Genomic DNA, 23,234 nt, shown 5'->3' on the forward strand with positions numbered 1-23,234 from the left:
GGACTCGTCTTTGCGTCGCGGGTGCTTTGTCGCCGGTCTGACTGATTCTGGTACTAGTGCTGTGTTGCATTGGTGTGTGCATGAAGAGGCGGAGCTTCGCTACCGCCAGCTGACGCAAGAATATCAAGCGCTGCAACGAGCCTACGCTCTGCTAGCCCAGACCAGCGAAAGGGGACTACGACGCCGAGAAGGAGATCAAGGTGGCGCCCCTTCCCGCAACCCCCGGCCGGGTCGCAGCCTCCCCGTTCTCACCCAGCCTCGGGTGTTCTCTGGTCTGAAAGGAGGAGGAGGAGCCTCCCTCCTCCTCCTTTCAGACCAGAGAAAAGCTGATGGTAGAAATGGGTCACTATCAAAGCAGAGTAGCAGATCTGGAGTCAGCGCTGAAGCAACAAGGACAGGTAAGCTCATCAATGAGCACACCTTTTTCTCAGACAAAATAGCTACATTCTTCAGTCACTCATCCGTCTGGCATTACTGGACCAACCCCCCCCCCCCCCCGAACGTGGCTGGGAAAATGCGGAGAAAAGCAAATGTCATTTTCCAGTCAACCAAAGAATTTGTGGATGAAAATGACACAACATTCCAAAGCTGTCCACGCGTTTGTCTCTTCTAGAATGTCAAGTGGGTGGAGGAGAAGCAGCTGCTGCGTCAGAGCAATCAGCAGTTGGCCGAAAAGGTGACGGAAAGAAAGGCGCTGGGCGGAGTCGCTTGGCGTCACACCTGTCGGGAAGCCCCGCAGATGAGGTCTGACTGTCTTTTCAGGTCAGGCGGATGGAGGCGGAAGAAGCGCGTCTGAAAGAGCACATCCAGGATATCCGAGACCAAAACGAACTGCTTGAGTTCCGCATCCTGGAGCTGGAGGTGGGAAGACTCGCACAAGCGTGTTGAGGCCAGAGATGTGACGGACGGACGGACGGACGGACGGACGGATGCATGCCTCTGCCTTTCAGGAGAGGGAGTGGCGCTCCCCCGTCTTGAAGTTTCTGCAAGTCCGTTTCCCAGACGGCCTCAGCCCTTTGCAGATCTACTGCGAGGCCGAGGGCGTGAGCGTACGTAAGGCGTCCCTCGCAACCCTAACCTTAACCCGAGGTCCCAGAACACCTTACATTGCTCCTTGCGCCTTTCCCCCGGACATCGTCATCAGTGATCTGATGAAGAAGCTGGACATCCTGGGCTATAACGCCGTAAGTGTATGTCGAACTCCTTATGTTCGCACTCCACGAGACTCGGCGGCTCAAATGTGACTTTTGGAAGGCTTTGCGCTGAAAGAAGCTTGTTGACGCTGTGCCTTTGGGCTCTTGCAGAATCTCACCAACGAGGAGCAGGTGGTCGTGATTCACGCCAGGACCCTTCTCACCCTAGCCGAGAAGGTAACGCGCACGTCCACGCACGCTCTCGCATTCTGCTTATGTGACAGCAGCCTTTCCTCAGTGGTTAGAATACATCAAAGTGACCAAGTCAGCACTTCAACAGAAGATGTTGGACATTGAAAGTGAGAAGGTAGACAGACACGCGACATCAGCCAAGGGGAACTCCGGCAATGTGCCCCAACAATTCTGACCTTGAGCTGTGCTAGGATATGTTCTGCAAGCAGAAGGGCTACCTGGATGAAGAGTTGGACTTCAGGAAGTGTTCCATGGACCAGGCTCATAAGGTAAGCCGCCCTCAAATCTCCCGCCGGACCACTGATGGACGAGGATTGCGGCCCAGAGGATCCTGGAGCTGGAGGCCATGTTGTACGAGGCGCTACCGCAGCGGGACTGCCCCGCCACGGACGGCGAAAAAGCCAGCCACGCTGGCGTGAATGACGTGCTGACGGCGGATCAGAGAGAAGAGCTTAGGAGCGCCGTGGACCAATGGAAGCGAGCCCTGATGTGCGAGTTGAGGGAGCGCGACGCTTGCATCCTCCAAGAGAGAATGGATCTGCTGCACAGCGCGCAACAGGTAAGGGCCCAAAGCCAGCCCGGCACTTACTTGCACGCTTACTGGCTTTTGAATGCCACTTTCCATTTGTCCGTCCTAGAGGAACAAAGAGCTGAAAGAATTCATCGAAGCTCAGAAGAGACAAATCAAACAATTGGAGGAGAAGTTTCTGTTTCTCTTTCTATTCTTCTCCTTGGCCTTCATTCTGTGGCCCTAACACCAGCTGGTGAGTGAGCTCCAGCGGCACCGCACTCGACACCTCCGATACACTGCCAGCCGGTCTCAGACGTTGGCAGACGCTCCGATGCCAACGTATACCCCCCGCCACGGTGACAGAGGCACCGCGTCACACCGGCGCCCATCCAATCAGAAGGCAGGAAAAGCAAATTCACATGCAGGGCACTTTTGAACCAGAAGAGAGCGCCACAAAAAACGGTTGTTGCCCCAAACGCGCACTAAAAAGGGTCAGAATAACAAGAGTCCCACTGGCCAGCCGGGGCCACCCGTCCAGCTGTTTCTTCAGGGGGGAAAAAAATTGGAGTCACCGGTGAGTACATTTTGCATTTAGCTCTGCTTTTCTGCTTCTGTCTTCAAGTGTGTGGCATCCTGCGATCAAAGAGTCAGCCAACCCCAAAGCGGTTGACCTCAACGTCCCACCACCATGCCTACCAGAGCAGGTGACGTGATGCTTTGGACATCCTTCCGTCTCAGATGCCCAAAAGTACTCTTTGCCACATCTGCGGCAATACGGTGTCTTTTCAAAGGTGCAAATAAATCCAGCGTGGGCGGAACACGCACGTCTTCGGTTTTTCCCGCTTTGTTTGTGTGACAGCTGTTGTGAAAATTTTATACAAATAAAGTTGTATAGTACAGGTTTGGCCAAGCCGCAACTCCCGAACCGCATGCGGCTCTTTTATGTTCATATCAACATTTGTGTGTGTGTGTGTGTGTGTGTGTGTGGGGGGGGGGGTTGTGCGTGTTGGCTTCACTTGAGTTCAATTTGGTATTTTGGTCAAAAGCGCATGTGGTGAAATTCCACAAAGTAGGATGGGCAAACACATTTCTTTAAACTATGAGTGTCAATTGGGCTCTCGAAATGGCAGGGAAAAGATGCACAGCAAAACGAAAATACGTAGATGAACACAGGACGTTTTAATCAGAGTGGGAAAGTTTCTATTTTTTGTTGAACGTGATGGCAAACCATTCTGCCTGATATGTCAGACCTCAGCGCATTTCAAAGATTCAAATCTTCAGCGCCATGCACTTCAGCTCACTCCATGCTAACATTGATCAGGCGTCGAACCCGCATCATCATGCTTAAGAGGTGGCCATGCTAACCAGTGCGCCATTATGTCAACGCATAATAACTAAGTCTACTGGTCAAAACAGCGGTTACTATATGACGTCGCTACGTCGTGGTCACGTGACGCAGACAAGACGTCAATGGACGTGGGCAGAGTTAACTTGTTTAAAAGGGAGTAGGCAGAAGAAATATTTAATTTATTTAAATCTATTTTGAGTGCACACCATTATGCCAATGCATAACAACTGTAAATCTACTAAACAAAACAGCGGTTGCTATATGACATCTGCCACGTCGTGGTCACGTGACATACGTGACGTCGATGGGCGTAACTTTCGCCGGAATTCAAATCCGCGGGGAGAGTTAACTTGTTTAAAAGAGAGTGGGCAGAAGAATTATTTAATTTATTTAAATCTATTTGGTGTGTGCGCCATTATGTCAATGCATAACAACTGTAAGTCTACTAAACAAAACAGCGGTTGCTATTTGACGTCTGCCACGTCGTGGTCACGTGACGCGGACGTGACGTTGACGCCTACTTTACATCCCACCGATCACAGGACTCCTCGGCTGCATAACCGTGCCCCCTTCCCAACCAATCGGATTTGCTATACGCGAAAACGACGCCAATGGAAAGAGCTTCCGCCCAAATTTAAATCCGTGGGCGTGGCTCGCAGCAGGAAGTAGGAAAATGGCGGCGATGTTGACAAAGACACAGCGGATGGTAACATACGACTAACAAGAGAAATATTTTTATTTTCTGCTTGCAACTGGACCGTCCAGAGCGTACACGGTAAGTACAACTCATCGTTTTTAAAAAGAAGTACTTTTGTTGCCCTGAAAAGCGAGTGAGCGTGGCGTTTGTGGGGGACGTCGAATTTCGACGATTCTTTCTGGTCAACGGTTGTAAATGATTGTGTTGATTAAAAAAGAAAACTTGATGTAACTCTACTTTTAACTGCCGTTTCAGATAGATTTGGAATTGCATCACATCCAATTTTGCCTAGAGCGTACACGGTAAGTAACACTCGTTGTGTTTAAGGAGATTTACGTTTGTAATAGCAGAAGTGTAGCCGCGTTGCGTTGTACGTGTGAATGTTGGTCCGGGCGAAATGTTAATGTTTAATTTCATTCCTTTAGGTTCCACGGTGTTTGTTGGCTGCAAGTTTTCCACTGCAAGAAGAGGCTCATATCATTGACCAGGAGCGAGCTACAATGGTGAGTAGCCATAACATTTATGTTAAACACTTCCTATTTCATGTCTAACAGTACTTGATTTAACAAATAACCATAAATAAATACAGTGTGGGCACTGAAGTTAACATATGTGATTATACTGCCTAATCTGTCACCGAGTAGATTGTTGCAAAGTAATATAAGATCCAAAGTTGTAATTCAGAATAGTTTTCAAAAGAAGGCCATTAGAATTATATACAAGTCTGATTACCCTGAACAAGCTATTAATTAAATCACAAATTCTTCAATTCAAAGATTTGGTAGATTATCAGACAAATAATGTCTAACAGTAATTGATTTAACACATCACGATAAGTAGATTGAGTGTGGGCACTCTCAAGTTAACATATGTGATTATACTGCCTAATCTGTGACAGAGTATGTTGTTGCCAAGTAATGTAGAATAGATCCAAAGTAGTAATCCAGAATAGTTTTGAAGAGGCCATTAGAATGATAAACAAATCTGATTACCTTGAACATAATAACAAGCTAAGTGTTTAATATGTCCTATGAAGTCAAAATTGGGCACCATCATGTGGTGAAATTTGGAATTGCATCACATCCAATTTTGCCTGGGAACAAACAGATTACATAAATCTTAGTTTTGAATAAGCCACTCCTTCTCAAACAAGTAAACTCTGCCCATTTTGCGCAGTAGATGTTCTGTTAATATCTAGTATTTATACAAAGTCATAATTTAAATTGCTTTCAACCTTCATTCATCGGTTCAACCAACATTACTCGCTCTTATTACCAACTTGTATTGATTTAACTAAGCGTTTAATACTTCCTATCAGGTCTCAAATCGAGATTTGGCAAAATACAATTTCAGCAAATCCAATTTTGCCAGGGAACAAAAATAGATTAAATAAACTAAATAAGTCCTCTTCCCATTAAATAAATCAGAAAAGTCTGTCTTGTAACCAGTCCTCTTCAAACAAGTAAAGTCTGCCCATTTTGTGCCGTAGATTTTGTGTCTATGCCTAGTATTTAAACAAAATCATAATTTAAACGACTTCTTTCCTTCATTCACTTTGGAAATTTGGAATTGCAGCAAATCGAATTTTGCCAGGGAACAAAAATAGATCAATTAAACTAAATAAGTCTTCTTCCCATTAAATAAATTAAAAAAGTCTGTCTTGTAACCAGTCCTTTTCAAACAAGTAAAGTCTGCCCATTTTGTGCCGTCGATTTTGTGTTAATGCCTAGTATTTATACAAAATCATAATTTAAAGGACTTCATTCCTTCATTCACTTTGGAAATTTGGAATTGCAGCACATCAAATTTTGCCTGGGAAGAAAAGTAGATTAAATAAATTTAATAAGTCTTACTACTTCCCATTAAATAAATTAAATACGTCTTACTTGTTCCCACTCCTTTTCAAAACAGTAGTTTAAAACGAGGGCCCTTCACTCAATCTTTAACCTCAACCCCGCACGTTGTGTTGTATCTGTGAATGTTGGTTGTGGCCAAATGATAGTTTTCTTTCATTCGTTTAGGTTCCAAGAAAACTTGATGTAACTCTACTTTTAACTGCCGTTTCAGATAAGCGGGTATTACGTCGCAGTCAAATGCCGCGGATATGACGTAATTGCCCGAACCTCCGCCAAAATTCAAATCTGTTGGCGCGATGGCCGTGAGCCACTGAGCAGCGACGATTATCAACAGAAATATCTTTATTTTCTGCTTGCAACTGGACCGTCTAGAGCGTACACGGTAAGTAACACTCATTGTGTTTAAGGAGATTTACGTTTGTAATAGCAGAAGTGTAGCCGCGTTGCGTTGTACGTGTGAAAATTGGTCGAGGCGAAATGTTAATGTTTAATTTCATTCCTTTAGGTTCCACGGTGTTTGTTGGCTGCAAGTTTTCCACTGCAAGAAGAGGCTCGTATCATTGACCAGGAGCGAGCTACAATGGTGAGTAGCCATAACATTTATGTTAAACACTTCCTATTTCATGTCTAACAGTACTTGATTTAACAAATAACCATAAATAAATACAGTGTGGGCACTGAAGTTAACATATGTGATTATACTGCCTAATCTGTCACGGAGTAGATTGTTGCAAAGTAATATAAGATCCAAAGTTGTAATTCAGAATAGTTTTCAAAAGAAGGCCATTAGAATTATATACAAGTCTGATTACCCTGAACAAGCTATTAATTAAATCACAAATTCTTCAATTCAAAGATTTGGTAGATTATCAGACAAATAATGTCTAACAGTAATTGATTTAACACATCACGATAAGTAGATTGAGTGTGGGCACTCTCAAGTTAACATATGTGATTATACTGCCTAATCTGTTACAGAGTATGTTGTTGCCAAGTAATGTAGAATAGATCCAAAGTAGTAATCCAGAATAGTTTTGAAGAGGCCATTAGAATGATAAACAAATCTGATTACCTTGAACATAATAACAAGCTAAGTGTTTAATATGTCCTATGAAGTCAAAATTGGGCACCATCATGTGGTGAAATTTGGAATTGCATCACATCCAATTTTGCCTGGGAACAAACAGATTACATAAATCTTAGTTTTGAATAAGCCACTCCTTCTCAAACAAGTAAACTCTGCCCATTTTGCGCAGTAGATGTTCTGTTAATATCTAGTATTTATACAAAGTCATAATTTAAATTGCTTTCAACCTTCATTCATCGGTTCAACCAACATTACTCGCTCTTATTACCAACTTGTATTGATTTAACTAAGCGTTTAATACTTCCTATCAAGTCTCAAATCGAGATTTGGCAAAATACAATTTCAGCAAATCCAATTTTGCCAGGGAACAAAAATAGATTAAATAAACTAAATAAGTCCTCTTCCCATTAAATAAATCAGAAAAGTCTGTCTTGTAACCAGTCCTCTTCAAACAAGTAAAGTCTGCCCATTTTGTGCCGTAGATTTTGTGTCTATGCCTAGTATTTAAACAAAATCATAATTTAAACGACTTCTTTCCTTCATTCACTTTGGAAATTTGGAATTGCAGCAAATCGAATTTTGCCAGGGAACAAAAATAGATCAATTAAACTAAATAAGTCTTCTTCCCATTAAATAAATTAAAAAAGTCTGTCTTGTAACCAGTCCTTTTCAAACAAGTAAAGTCTGCCCATTTTGTGCCGTCGATTTTGTGTTAATGCCTAGTATTTATACAAAATCATAATTTAAAGGACTTCATTCCTTCATTCACTTTGGAAATTTGGAATTGCAGCACATCAAATTTTGCCTGGGAAGAAAAGTAGATTAAATAAATTTAATAAGTCTTACTACTTCCCATTAAATAAATTAAATACGTCTTACTTGTTCCCACTCCTTTTCAAAACAGTAGTTTAAAACGAGGGCCCTTCACTCAATCTTTAACCCCAACCCCGCACGTTGTGTTGTATCTGTGAATGTTGGTTGTGGCCAAATGATAGTTTTCTTTCATTCGTTTAGGTTCCAAGAAAACTTGATGTAACTCTACTTTTAACTGCCGTTTCAGATAAGCGGGTATTACGTCGCAGTCATGTGCCGTGGATATGACGTAATTGCCCGAACCTCCGCCAAAATTCAAATCTGTTGGCGCGATGGCCGTGAGCCACTGAGCAGCGACGATTATCAACAGAAATACCTTTATTTTCTGCTTGCAACTGGACCGTCTAGAGCGTACACGGTAAGTAACACTCATTGTGTTTAAGGAGATTTACGTTTGTAATAGCAGAAGTGTAGCCGCGTTGCGTTGTACGTGTGAAAATTGGTCGAGGCGAAATGTTAATGTTTAATTTCATTCCTTTAGGTTCCACGGTGTTTGTTGGCTGCAAGTTTTCCACTGCAAGAAGAGGCTCGTATCATTGACCAGGAGCGAGCTACAATGGTGAGTAGCCATAACATTTATGTTAAACACTTCCTATTTCATGTCTAACAGTACTTGATTTAACAAATAACCATAAATAAATACAGTGTGGGCACTGAAGTTAACATATGTGATTATACTGCCTAATCTGTCACGGAGTAGATTGTTGCAAAGTAATATAAGATCCAAAGTTGTAATTCAGAATAGTTTTCAAAAGAAGGCCATTAGAATTATATACAAGTCTGATTACCCTTAACATAACAACAAGCTATTAATTAAATCACAAATTCTTCAATTCAAAGATTTGGTAGATTATCAGACAAATAATGTCTAACAGTAATTGATTTAACACATCACGATAAGTAGATTGAGTGTGGGCACTCTCAAGTTAACAGATATGATTATACTGCCTAATCTGTTACAGAGTATGTTGTTGCCAAGTAATGTAGAATAGATCCAAAGTAGTAATCCAGAATAGTTTTGAAGAGGCCATTAGAATAATAAACAAATCTGATTACCTTGAACATAATAACAAGCTAAGTTTTTAATATGTCCTATGAAGTCAAAATTGGGCACCATCATGTGGTGAAATTTGGAATTGCATCACATCCAATTTTGCCTGGGAACAAACAGATTAAATAAATCTTAGTTTTGAATAAGCCACTCCTTCTCAAACAAGTAAACTCTGCCCATTTCGCGCAGTAGATGTTCTGTTAATATCTAGTATTTATACAAAGTCATAATTTAAATTGCTTTCAACCTTCATTCATCGGTTCAACCAACATTACTCGCTCTTATTACCAACTTGTATTGATTTAACTAAGCGTTTAATACTTCCTATCAGGTCTCAAGGCAAGATTTGGCAAAATACAATTTCAGCAAATCCAATTTTGCCAGGGAACAAAAATAGATTAAATAAACTAAATAAGTCTTCTTCCCATTAAATAAAGCAGAAAAGTCTGTCTTGTAACCAGTCCTCTTCAAACAAGTAAAGTCTGCCCATTTTGTGCCGTAGATTTTGTGTCTATGCCTAGTATTTAAACAAAATCATAATTTAAACGACTCCTTTCCTTCATTCACTTTGGAAATTTGGAATTGCAGCAAATCGAATTTTGCCAGGGAACAAAAATAGATCAATTAAACTAAATAAGTCTTCTTCCCATTAAATAAATTAAAAAAGTCTGTCTTGTAACCAGTCCTTTTCAAACAAGTAAAGTCTGCCCATTTTGTGCCGTCGATTTTGTGTTAATGCCTAGTATTTATACAAAATCATAATTTAAAGGACTTCATTCCTTCATTCACTTTGGAAATTTGGAATTGCAGCACATCAAATTTTGCCTGGGAAGAAAAGTAGATTAAATAAATTTAATAAGTCTTACTACTTCCCATTAAATAAATTAAATACGTCTTACTTGTTCCCACTCCTTTACAAAAAAGTAGTTTAAAACGAGGTCCCTTCACTCAACCTTTAACCCTATTTATTCACCTTCTAGGCTAAGTGTTAAAGGCTAAGTGTTAAAGGCTAAGTGTTAAAGGCTAAGTGTTAGAGGCTAAGTGCCAGAGGCTAGGCGCCAGAGGCGAGTTTTTGTGGGCTGAAGTTTTAGTGGGGTTAGTGTGAATACAATCCAAAAGAATACAACAGAATACAATACAATAGAATATAATACATAGATTAAATTCAATAGCTCTTACTACTTCCCATTAAATAAATTAAATACGTCTTACTTGTTCCCAATCCTTTTCAAAAAAGTAGTTTAAAACGAGGGCCCTTCACTCAACCTTTAACCTCAACCCCGCACGTCACATTGTGTTGTATCTGTGAATGTTGGTTGTGGCCAAATGATAGTTTTCTTTCATTCGTTTAGGTTCCACGGTGTTTGTTGGCTATGTTTTCCACTGTCAGAAGGATGAAAATACAAAGTACAACGCTTGGACGTGGGCGAAGACGTCACCGGTGAGTCCTTCCTTCCTATTTATTTACCTTCTAGATGCTAGAGGCTAAGTGTTAGAGGCTAAGTGTTAGAGGCTAAGTGTTAAACACAATACGAACAACACAACGATACTGCACTGAACAACACGATACCGCACTGAGAAACACGATACCGCACTGAACAACACGATACCGCACTGAACAACACCATGCCGCACTGAACACCATGCCACACTGAACAACACCATCCCGCACTGAACAACACCATGCCGCACTAAACAACACCATGCCGCACTGAACAACACCATGCCTCACTGAACGACACCATGCCGCACTGAAAGACACCATGCCGCACTGAACGACACCATGCCGCACTGAAAGACACCATCCCGCACTGAACACCATGCCGCACTGAACAACACCATCCTGCACTGAACAACACCATCCCGCACTGAACAACACCATGCCGCATTGAACAACATTATGCCGCACTGAACATTATGCCGCACTGAACAACACCATGCCGCACTGAACAACACCATGCCGCACTGAACAACATTATGCCGCACTGAACAACACCATGCCGCACTGAACAACACCATGCCGCACTGAACAACACCATGCCGCACTGAACAACATTATGCCGCACTGAACAACACCATGCCGCACTGAACAACACCATCCTGCACTGAACAACACCATTCCGCACTGAACAACACCATCCCGCACTGAACAACACCATCCCGCACTGAACAACACCATGCCGCACTGAACAACATTATGCCGCACTGAACAACATTATGCCGCACTGAACAACACCATGCCGCACTGAACAACACCATGCCGCACTGAACAACACCATGCCGCACTGAACAACATTATAACGCACTGAACAACACCATCCCGCACTGAACAACACCATGCCGCACTAAACAACATTATGCCGCACTGAACAACATTATGCCGAAATGAACAACACCATGCCGCACTGAACAACACCATGCCGCACTGAACAACACCATCCTGCACTGAACAACACCATCCCGCACTGAACAACACCATGCCGCACTGAACAACACCATGCCGCACTGAACAACACCATGCCGCAATGAACAACACCATCCCGCACTGAACAACATTATGCCGCACTGAACAACATTATGCCGCACTGAACAACATTATGCTGCACTGAACAACACCATGCCGCACTGAACAACACCATCCTGCACTGAACAACACCATCCCGCACTGAACAACACCATGCCGCACTGAACAACATTATGGCGCACTGAACAACATTATGCCGCACTGAACAACACCATGCCGCACTGAACAACACCATGCCGCACTGAACAACACCATGCCGCAATGAACAACACCATCCCGCACTGAACAACACCATGCCGCACTGAGCAACACCATGCCGCACTGAACAACACCATCCTGCACTGAACAACACCACGCCGCACTGAACAACACCATTCCGCACTGAACAACACCATGCCGCACTGAACAACATTACGCCGCACTGAACAACACCATGCCGCACTGAACAACACCATGCCGCACTGAACAACACCATGCTGCACTGAACAACATTATGCTGCACTGAACAACACGATCCTGCATTGAACAACACCATGCCGCACTGAACAACACCATCCTGCACTGAACAACACCATCCTGCACTGAACAACACCACCCCGCACTGAACAACACGATCCCGCATTGAACACCATCCCGCACTGAACAACACCATGCCGCACTGAACAACACCATTCCGCACTGAACAACACCATGCCGCACTGAACAACACCATGCCGCACTGAACAACACCATGCCGCACTGAACAACACCATGCCGCACTGAACAACATTATGCCGCACTGAACAACACCATGCCGCACTGAACAACACCATCCCGCACTGAACAACACCATGCCGCATTGAACAACACCATGCCGCACTGAACAACACCATCCTGCACTGAACAACACCATCCCGCACTAAACAACACCATGCCGCACTGAACAACATTATGGCGCACTGGACAACATTATGCCGCACTGAACAACACCATGCCGCACTGAACAACACCATGCCGCACTGAACAACACCATGCCGCACTGAACAACACCATGCCGCACTGAACAACATTATGCCGCACTGAACAACACCATGCCGCACTGAACAACACCATGCCGCACTGAACAACACGATCCCGCATTGAACAACACCATCCTGCACTGAACAACACCATGCCGCACTGAACAACACCATGCCGCACTGAACAACACCATTCCGCACTGAACAACACCATGCCGCACTGAACGACACCATCCTGCACTGAACGACACCATCCTGCACTGAACAACACCATCCCGCACTGAACAACACCATGCCGCACTGAACAACACCATGCCGCACTGAACAACACCATCCTGCACTGAACAACACCATGCCGCACTGAACAACACCATGCCGCACTGAACAACATTATGCCGCACTGAACAACATTATGCCGCACTAAACAACATTATGTCGCACTGAACAACACCTTGCCGCACTGAACAACACCATGCTGCACTGAACAACATTATGCCGCACTGAACAACACGATCCCGCATTGAACAACACCATCCCGCAGTGAACAACACCATGCCGCATTGAACAACACCATGCCGCACTGAACAACACCATGCTGCACTGAACAACATTATGCTGCACTGAACAACACGATCCTGCATTGAACAACACCATGCCGCACTGAACAACACCATCCTGCACTGAACAACACCATGCCGCACTGAACAACACCATGCCGCACTGAACAACATTATGCCGCACTGAAAAACACCATGCCGCACTGAACAACACCATCCCGCACTGAACAACACCATGCCGCATTGAACAACACCATGCCGCACTGAACAACACCATGCTGCACTGAACAACATTATGCTGCACTGAACAACACGATCCTGCATTGAACAACACCATGCCGCACTGAACAACACCATCCTGCACTGAACAACACCATCCTGCACTGAACAACACCACCCCGCATTGAACAACACGATCCCGCATTGAACAACACCATCCCGCACTGAACAACACCATGCCGCACTGAACAACACCATTCCGCACTGAACAACACCATGCCGCACTGAACAACACCATGCCGCACTGAACAACACCATGCCGCACTGAACAACACCATGCCGCACTGAACAACATTATGCCGCACTGAACAACACCATGCCGCACTGAACAACACCATCCCGCACTGAACAACACCATGCCGCATTGAACAACACCATGCCGCACTGAACAACACCATCCTGCACTGAACAACACCATCCCGCACTAAACAACACCATGCCGCACTGAACAACATTATGGCGCACTGGACAACATTATGCCGCACTGAACAACACCATGCCGCACTGAACAACACCATGCCGCACTGAACAACACCATGCCGCACTGAACAACACCATGCCGCACTGAACAACATTATGCCGCACTGAACAACACCATGCCGCACTGAACAACACCATGCCGCACTGAACAACACGATCCCGCATTGAACAACACCATCCTGCACTGAACAACACCATGCCGCACTGAACAACACCATGCCGCACTGAACAACACCATTCCGCACTGAACAACACCATGCCGCACTGAACAACACCATCCTGCACTGAACAACACCATCCCGCACTGAACAACACCATGCCGCATTGAACAACACCATGCCGCACTGAACAACACCATCCTGCACTGAACAACACCATGCCGCACTGAACAACACCATGCCGCACTGAACAACACCATGCCGCACTGAACAACATTATGCCGCACTGAACAACATTATGCCGCACTAAACAACATTATGTCGCACTGAACAACACCATGCCGCACTGAACAACACCATGCTGCACTGAACAACATTATGCCGCACTGAACAACACGATCCCGCATTGAACAACACCATCCCGCAGTGAACAACACCATGCCGCATTGAACAACACCATGCCGCACTGAACAACACCATGCTGCACTGAACAACATTATGCTGCACTGAACAACACGATCCTGCATTGAACAACACCATGCCGCACTCAACAACACCATCCTGCACTGAACAACACCTTTCCACACTGAACAACACCATGCCGCACTGAACAACATTATGCCGCACTGAACAACACCATGCCGCACTGAACAACACCATGCCGCACTGAACAACACCATGCCGCACTGAACAACACCATGCCGCAATGAACAACACCATCCCGCACTGAACAACACCATGCCGCATTGAACAACACCATGCCGCACTGAACAACACCATCCCGCACTGAACAACACCACCCCGCACTGAACAACACGATCCCGCATTGAACAACACCATCCCGGACTGAACAACACCATGCCGCACTGAACAACACCATTCCGCACTGAACAACACCATGCCGCACTGAACAACACCATGCCGCACTGAACAACACCATGCCGCACTGAACAACACCATGCCGCACTGAACAACATTATGCCGCACTGAACAACACCATGCCGCACTGAACAACACCATCCCGCACTGAACAACACCATGCCGCATTGAACAACACCATGCCGCACTGAACAACACCATCCTGCACTGAACAACACCATCCCGCACTGAACAACACCATGCCGCACTGAACAACATTATGGCGCACTGAACAACATTATGCCGCACTGAACAACACCATGCCGCACTGAACAACACCATGCCGCACTGAACAACACCATGCCGCACTGAACAACATTATGCCGCACTGAACAACATTATGCCGCACTGAACAACACCATGCCGCACTGAACAACACCATGCCGCACTGAACAACACCATGCCGCACTGAACAACACGACGTCGCACTGAACAACACGACGCCGCACAGAACAACACGACGCCGCACAGAATAACACAATACCGCACAGAACAACACAATACCGCACAAACAGTTTTAGATAATATTACGTCGCAGTCGTGACGCGGACATGACGTCAATAGGCGGAACTCACGGCAAAATTATAATCCGTGGGCCTGGCTTGCAACAGGAAGTAGGAAAGCGGCAGTTCTGGCAAACAAGACACAGCTGTTAGTAACACGATGACTAACAAGGCAAATATTTTTGTTTTCAGCTTGCAACTTGACCGTCTAGAGCGTACAAGGTAATTACAACTGTTTTTTTTTAGCCCTGAAAAGCGAGGGAGTGTGGCGTTTGGGAGGAATGTCGAACTCGGCGTCTGCTTCCAGCCACAGACGCCAAATTTCGACGATTATTTCGACTGGTCAACGGTTGTAAATTATTGCGTTGACTAAAAACTTTATTTAACTCTACTCTTAACTTTGCCGTTTCAGATATGCGGGTATTACACCGCGGAAATGACGTCAATAGGCTGAACTCTCGCCAAAATTCAAATCTGTGGGCGCAATGGCCTTGAGCGAGACACCGGATACAAACACGACGATTATCAACAGAAATATCTTTATTTTCCGCTTGCAAGTGGACCGTCTAGAGCGTACACGGTAAGTACAACTCATTGTGTTTAAAAAGATTTACGTTTGTGTAGTTTGCGTTGCGTTGTATCTGTGAATGTTGGTTGAGGCTAAATGTTAATGTTTAATTTCATTCCTTTAGGTTCCACGGTGTTTGTTGGCTGTATGTTTTCCACTGCAAGAAGAGGCTCGTATCATTGACCAGCAGGAGCTACAATGGTGAGTACCCCTTTCGTCTTCCATTTATGTTAAACACTTCCTATTTCATGTCTAACAGTACTCGATTTAACAAATAACCATAAATAAATACAGTGTGGGCAGTCACGTTAACATATGTGATTATCCTGCCTAATATGTTTATCACAAATATGTCACTAATCACTAATATGTTTATTTGTTTATCACAACACCTTTGGACCTTCAGCAATCGATTATTTACCTTCATCTACATAGAGACAGAACGATGGTGTCTTAAACATCTCATTCATTTCACCAAATAACTTCACGCAGGTGGATAACGGCCGTCTCGGTCACGCTATGTTGCGTGATGCAGTTTTGAAGAACCAAATGCATTTATTCAATGAATAAGTCAAGCTAGTTCTATGTTTATGATGTTGTAAGTTACGGTACCGATTGAAGTTGAGTTCGAAGCCAGTGGAAAACAGCGCTGCGTTTGTGCTCTCCAGGTACAAATGTTGTGATCTCTGACTGACAACCGGGCGAGACTCGAGTAAGAGATGTCCAAACGAGCTCCGGCAGGGCGGGCCAAGGCGGAGCGAACGGACGCCCTTCAGGCCGCCAATGACGAGCTGAGAACCAAACTGATGGACGTCCAGTTAGAACTTCAGCAGGAGAAGAACAAGGTGAAAACCTCAACAGACAGACACTGCCTGCCTCCCTGCCTGCCTCCCTGCCTGCCTCCCTGCCTGCCTCCCTCCCTCCCAGTTTTCCCGATGTAGATTAGACATGCGTGTGCCATGACTGTGTCAGCCTACATCAACAAATGCACCGAGGACGTCAGCACCACTAAGAATATCATCACCCGGGGCAACCAACGACCCTGGATGACTGAGGAGGTACGTCAAACGCTACGAGCGCGGAACTCTGCCTTCAAGTCTGGCGACAAGGAGACACTGAGGACAGCGAGAGCCAACTTGAACCGTGCCATCAGGATAGCGAAGCGAGACCGCAGTCGAAAATTTCAGGATCGTTTCCACGACGTCAAAAACATCAGGAGTATGTGGCAAGGCATACGGGCGATTACAGACTACAACTCACCCTCCCCCCCCCGGTGGGTGTAGTTGATGCTGACTTTCTAAATGGTCTAAATAACTTCTTTGGGAGGTTCGAGGCACTAAACGGCACTCCAGCAGTTAAAACTGTCCCCCATCAGGAAGAGGAGGTACTCTGCCTTGACTCCGCCGATGTGTTGAAGACCCTGAGGAGAGTCAACCCCTGTAAGGCCCCTGGCCCCGACAACATTCCTGGGCGTGTGTTCAGGGAATGTGCAAGTCATCTGGCTGGGGTCATCACAGACATTTTTAACACCTCGCTGGGCCAAGCCACAGTGCCGGCGTGCTTTAAGACTGCCTCCATCATTCCGGTGCCGAAGAAACCTCAAATCACCTCATTTAATGATTACCGGCCTGTTGCACTGACTCCGGTTATGATGAAGTGCTTCGAAAGGCTGCTTAAAGGTCACATCGTTTCCAGACTCCCCCTATTATTTGACCCGTTCCAGTTTGCCGACCGGCAAAACCGCTCCACTCAGGACGCCATCTCCTCCGTTCTTCACCTGAGCCTGGCTCACCTGGAGGAGAAGAACACCCATGTGCGGAGGCTGTTCCTGGACTTCAGCTCAGCGTTTAACACCATCATCCCACAGCATCTGGTAGGAAAATTGGAACACCTGGGCTTCAACACCCCCCTTCGCAACTGGCTGCTAGACTTCCTCACCAACAGACCTCAGTCAGTCCGGGTCGGACAGAACACCTCTGATGTCATCACCCTCAGCACAGGCTCCCTTCAGGGCTGCGTCCTGAGCCCCCTGCTGTGCACCCTGATGACACACGACTGCGTCCTCAGGTTCACCACCAATCACATCGTGAAGTCAGCAGACGACACAACGGTGGTGGGGCTCATCAGAGACAACAACGACCTGGACTACAGAGAGGAGGTGGAGCAGCTGGTGGGCTGGTGCAGAGAAAACAGCCTGATCCTGAATGAGGAGAAGATGAAGGAGATCATCGTCGACTTCAGGAAAAAACAGCCTCACCACGCTCCACTGATCATCAACAGCTCAGCTGTGGAGGTGGTCAGCACCACCAAATTCCTGGGGGTCCACATCACAGAAGACCTCACCTGGACTATGAACACTACGGCACTGGTCAAGAGGGCACAGAAGCGCTTGTACTTCCTGCGGAGGATGAGGAGAGCCCACCTGCCCCCACCCATCATGAGGACGTTCTACAGGAGCACCATAGAGAGCATTCTGACAAGCTGTCTCTCTGTGTGGTGTGGAGGCTGCACCGCCTCCGATTGGAAGAACGTGAGGAGAGTGGTGAGGACAGCAGAGAGGATCATAGGGGCTCCTCTTCCCTCCATTCAGGACATTTCATCTCAGCGCTGCATGTCCCGTGCCCGTAACATCATCAATGACCCATCACACCCCCACCATGGACTGTTCTCCCTGCTGCCCTCTGGGAAGAGGTTTGCAGCATCCGCTGCAGGTCCACCAGGTTCTGCAACAGCTTTTTCCCTGCTGTCATCAGACTGTTGAACACTAGAACTGTTGAGCTCTAAACTGAACTCTGCATCACACATTCACAGAACTGTACTTTATGACACTACGGACCTCTATCTTGCACTATCTCGCACTACCAACTTTACTGAACTTGTATAAACCCTTTAAATAGAAGTTTAATACATGGTTTAGCATTCCTCTGCACACTCTTGAATACTGTTTTGCCTACTTGCACTATTGCATAATTATCACTGCTGCACTTTATACTTATTTTTAATATATATATATATATATATATATAGTATATATGTATATATATATATTTTCATAGGATATGTTACTTCTATTCAACTGCAATATCACTACTTTGTTGTAAGACGTATGCAACGGAATTTCGTTTTGTATGCACCATGTGCAGACAAGATGACAATAAAGTTTGTCTAAGTCTAAGTCATGTCAGGTCAGCTGTCTGGAGAGAGAGAGAAGTCAGGACCTGCGGGCGGAGCACCACCGTGCCACCGCCGCCATGACGGAACTCAAAAGCAAACTCCATGAGGAGAAGCAGAAAGAGTTAGCCATTACCAGGGAGACATTACTGCGGCAGCATGAAATGGAGCTGATGAGAGTGATCAAAATCAAAGATGGAGAGATCCAGCGACTGAATGCCTTGGTCCTCAGCCTGAGGGACGGCTCCATGGACAAGGTGATCCGCTCTATCCGTGTCTGACTATCCGCACGCCACGTCGGGCTTCGATGCGGCCGCTACCGTATTGTGTAGCTTGTCCCCAGTAAGCGTCGCGGCGCTCCGTTGCGGTCTCAACGGCCCGGTGTGGCGCAATGTCTGCTCAGGTGAGGAGGGGGGGCGCTTTGCTGGCGGAGGTGGAGGAGACGCGGCGGTGTCGGGAGACCGAGCGGTGTCGCCTCCACCAGGAGCGCGGAAGAAGCCCTGGCAGCGGCCCAGCAGGCCTGGCAGTCCCGAGCGGCCGAGCTCCGATCGGCTCATCACCAGCATCGGGAGGAGCTGAGCCGAACCAAGAGAGACTGCGAGAGGGAGATCCGCCGACTGGTAGGACTGATCAGATGCGCGGTGCGTGGCTATGTTCCCAATTTCGTTGTATACCTGCAGTGCAATGACACCTAAGGCATTCTATTCTATTCTATTTCACAAGAAGAAAATGTCCGGTTGCTCGCTTCGCTTTTGTCACAGCAAAGGTGTTCTAGTCGATTCAAGAAAAAAATTGGCCGGTTGCTCTCTTTGTTTTTGTCACAATTCTGGCAAATGAGTTTGCCCGCCTGCCTGAGCGCTCCCCGTTTGTACATCCAGACGGATGAGATCAAGCTGAAAGACAGAGCGGTTAGTGTTTTGGATGAAGCCCTGGGGCCGGCCACGTCCACCGCCTTCAGCTGCAGACTCAGGCTGCCGAGCAGCAGATCGCTGCCCTGAGGGATTCCCAAAGGGCGGGCCTAAACTACCCTGGAAGTGGGGTCAACGCCGCTACTAGCAATCCTCTTCATTGCGTAAGCCACCTCATCACACACTTGCAGTACGCATGACTTAGTTCGTTGCTGGAGGAAGGTAGCACAAAAACAGTTTTGAACTTTGAACGAGTGCTTGTGTGTGTGTGTTGCGGGGCGTTTTCAGTCTCAGGAGGATCGGGACACGCGACGGTTTCATCTGAAAATCGCTGAGCTCAGCGCAGTCATCAGGAAACTGGAGGATCGAAACGCCCTGCTTTCTGAAGAGCGCAATGAACTGGTAATTTATTGACGGCACGCTTGAAGGTTTGCGCTACGTTTGATGCGCGCCATCCAGCGAGGCACCCATTGCGCTTGCTTATTAGTTGAGCGGCGCGGCGAGTCGGTTGCCTGGTAGATGTCTTTTATTGGGAGCCAAAGCCACGATTCCGTTCAAACCGATGCAAAAGGAATGGATACGTTCTGGCCCGCGTGTTGTGCGTCTTTCACATCCCGCACTTCATGCTTGCAGCTAAAGCGACTGAGAGAAACAGAAAGCCAGTTTCTGCCACTCCTGTACAAAAACAAACGCCTGAGCGTTTTCAGCAAATCCAATTTTGCCAGGGAACAAAAATAGATTAAATAAACTAAATAAGTCTTCTTCCCATTAAATAAATCAGAAAAGTCTGTCTTGTAACCAGTCCTCTTCAAACAAGTAAAGTCTGCCCATTTTGTGCCGTAGATTTTGTGTCTATGCCTAGTATTTAAACAAAATCATAATTTAAACGACTTCTTTCCTTCATTCACTTTGGAAATTTGGAATTGCAGCAAATCGAATTTTGCCAGGGAACAAAAATAGATCAATTAAACTAAATAAGTCTTCTTCCCATTAAATAAATTAAAAAAGTCTGTCTTGTAACCAGTCCTTTTCAAACAAGTAAAGTCTGCCCATTTTGTGCCGTCGATTTTGTGTTAATGCCTAGTATTTATACAAAATCATAATTTAAAGGACTTCATTCCTTCATTCACTTTGGAAATTTGGAATTGCAGCACATCAAATTTTGCCTGGGAAGAAAAGTAGATTAAATAAATTTAATAAGTCTTACTACTTCCCATTAAATAAATTAAATACGTCTTACTTGTTCCCACTCCTTTACAAAAAAGTAGTTTAAAACGAGGTCCCTTCACTCAACCTTTAACCCTATTTATTCACCTTCTAGGCTAAGTGTTAAAGGCTAAGTGTTAAAGGCTAAGTGTTAAAGGCTAAGTGTTAGAGGCTAAGTGCCAGAGGCTAGGCGCCAGAGGCGAGTTTTTGTGGGCTGAAGTTTTAGTGGGGTTAGTGTGAATACAATCCAAAAGAATACAACAGAATACAATACAATAGAATATAATACATAGATTAAATTCAATAGCTCTTACTACTTCCCATTAAATAAATTAAATACGTCTTACTTGTTCCCAATCCTTTTCAAAAAAGTAGTTTAAAACGAGGGCCCTTCACTCAACCTTTAACCTCAACCCCGCACGTCACATTGTGTTGTATCTGTGAATGTTGGTTGTGGCCAAATGATAGTTTTCTTTCATTCGTTTAGGTTCCACGGTGTTTGTTGGCTATGTTTTCCACTGTCAGAAGGATGAAAATACAAAGTACAACGCTTGGACGTGGGCGAAGACGTCACAGGTGAGTCCTTCCTTCCTATTTATTTACCTTCTAGATGCTAGAGGCTAAGTGTTAGAGGCTAAGTGTTAGAGGCTAAGTGTTAAACACAATACGAACAACACAACGATACTGCACTGAACAACACGATACCGCACTGAGAAACACGATACCGCACTGAACAACACGATACCGCACTGAACAACACCATGCCGCACTGAACACCATGCCACACTGAACAACACCATCCCGCACTGAACAACACCATGCCGCACTAAACAACACCATGCCGCACTGAACAACACCATGCCTCACTGAACGACACCATGCCGCACTGAAAGACACCATGCCGCACTGAACGACACCATGCCGCACTGAAAGACACCATCCCGCACTGAACACCATGCCGCACTGAACAACACCATCCTGCACTGAACAACACCATCCCGCACTGAACAACACCATGCCGCACTGAACAACATTATGCCGCACTGAACATTATGCCGCACTGAACAACACCATGCCGCACTGAACAACACCATGCCGCACTGAACAACATTATGCCGCACTGAACAACACCATGCCGCACTGAACAACACCATGCCGCACTGAACAACACCATGCCGCACTGAACAACATTATGCCGCACTGAACAACACCATGCCGCACTGAACAACACCATCCTGCACTGAACAACACCATTCCGCATTGAACACCATGCCGCACTGAACAACACCATCCCGCACTGAACAACACCATCCCGCACTGAACAACACCATGCCGCACTGAACAACATTATGCCGCACTGAACAACATTATGCCGCACTGAACAACACCATGCCGCACTGAACAACACCATGCCGCACTGAACAACATTATAACGCACTGAACAACACCATCCCACACTGAACAACACCATGCCGCACTAAACAACATTATGCCGCACTGAACAACATTATGCCGAAATGAACAACACCATGCCGCACTGAACAACACCATGCCGCACTGAACAACACCATCCTGCACTGAACAACACCATCCCGCACTGAACAACACCATGCCGCACTGAACAACACCATGCCGCACTGAACAACACCATGCCGCAATGAACAACACCATCCCGCACTGAACAACATTATGCCGCACTGAACAACATTATGCCGCACTGAACAACACCATGCCGCACTGAACAACACCATGCCGCACTGAACAACACCATCCTGCACTGAACAACACCATCCCGCACTGAACAACACCATGCCGCACTGAACAACATTATGGCGCACTGAACAACATTATGCCGCACTGAACAACACCATGCCGCACTGAACAACACCATGCCGCACTGAACAACACCATGCCGCAATGAACAACACCATCCCGCACTGAACAACACCATGCCGCACTGAGCAACACCATGCCGCACTGAACAACACCATCCTGCACTGAACAACACCATGCCGCACTGAACAACACCATTCCGCACTGAACAACACCATGCCGCACTGAACAACATTACGCTGCACTGAACAACACCATGCCGCACTGAACAACACCATGCCGCACTGAACAACACCATGCCGCATTGAACAACACCATGCCGC

The 23,234-nt window shown here is 46.0% G+C and overlaps 2 long non-coding RNA genes across 2 annotated transcripts; both read left to right on the forward strand.

Annotated features, from left to right (window-relative positions):
- Positions 1 to 520: 520 nt before the first annotated feature.
- On the forward strand, positions 521 to 1,178 carry LOC148378606 (uncharacterized). Its single transcript, XR_015855764.1, has 3 exons — positions 521 to 676; positions 763 to 861; positions 951 to 1,178. It is a non-coding gene; the product is annotated as an uncharacterized LOC148378606 (long non-coding RNA).
- Positions 1,179 to 7,949: 6,771 nt separating this feature from the next.
- On the forward strand, positions 7,950 to 21,656 carry LOC148378607 (uncharacterized). The gene is made up of 3 exons (XR_015855756.1): positions 7,950 to 8,115; positions 8,239 to 8,316; positions 21,566 to 21,656. It is a non-coding gene; the product is annotated as an uncharacterized LOC148378607 (long non-coding RNA).
- Positions 21,657 to 23,234: the final 1,578 nt, after the last annotated feature.

Source organism: Syngnathus floridae, unplaced genomic scaffold, assembly GCF_059516105.1.
Source record: "Syngnathus floridae isolate MCC-2025c unplaced genomic scaffold, RoL_Sflo_1.0 HiC_scaffold_33, whole genome shotgun sequence".
Classification (NCBI taxonomy): Eukaryota; Metazoa; Chordata; class Actinopteri; order Syngnathiformes; family Syngnathidae; genus Syngnathus; species Syngnathus floridae.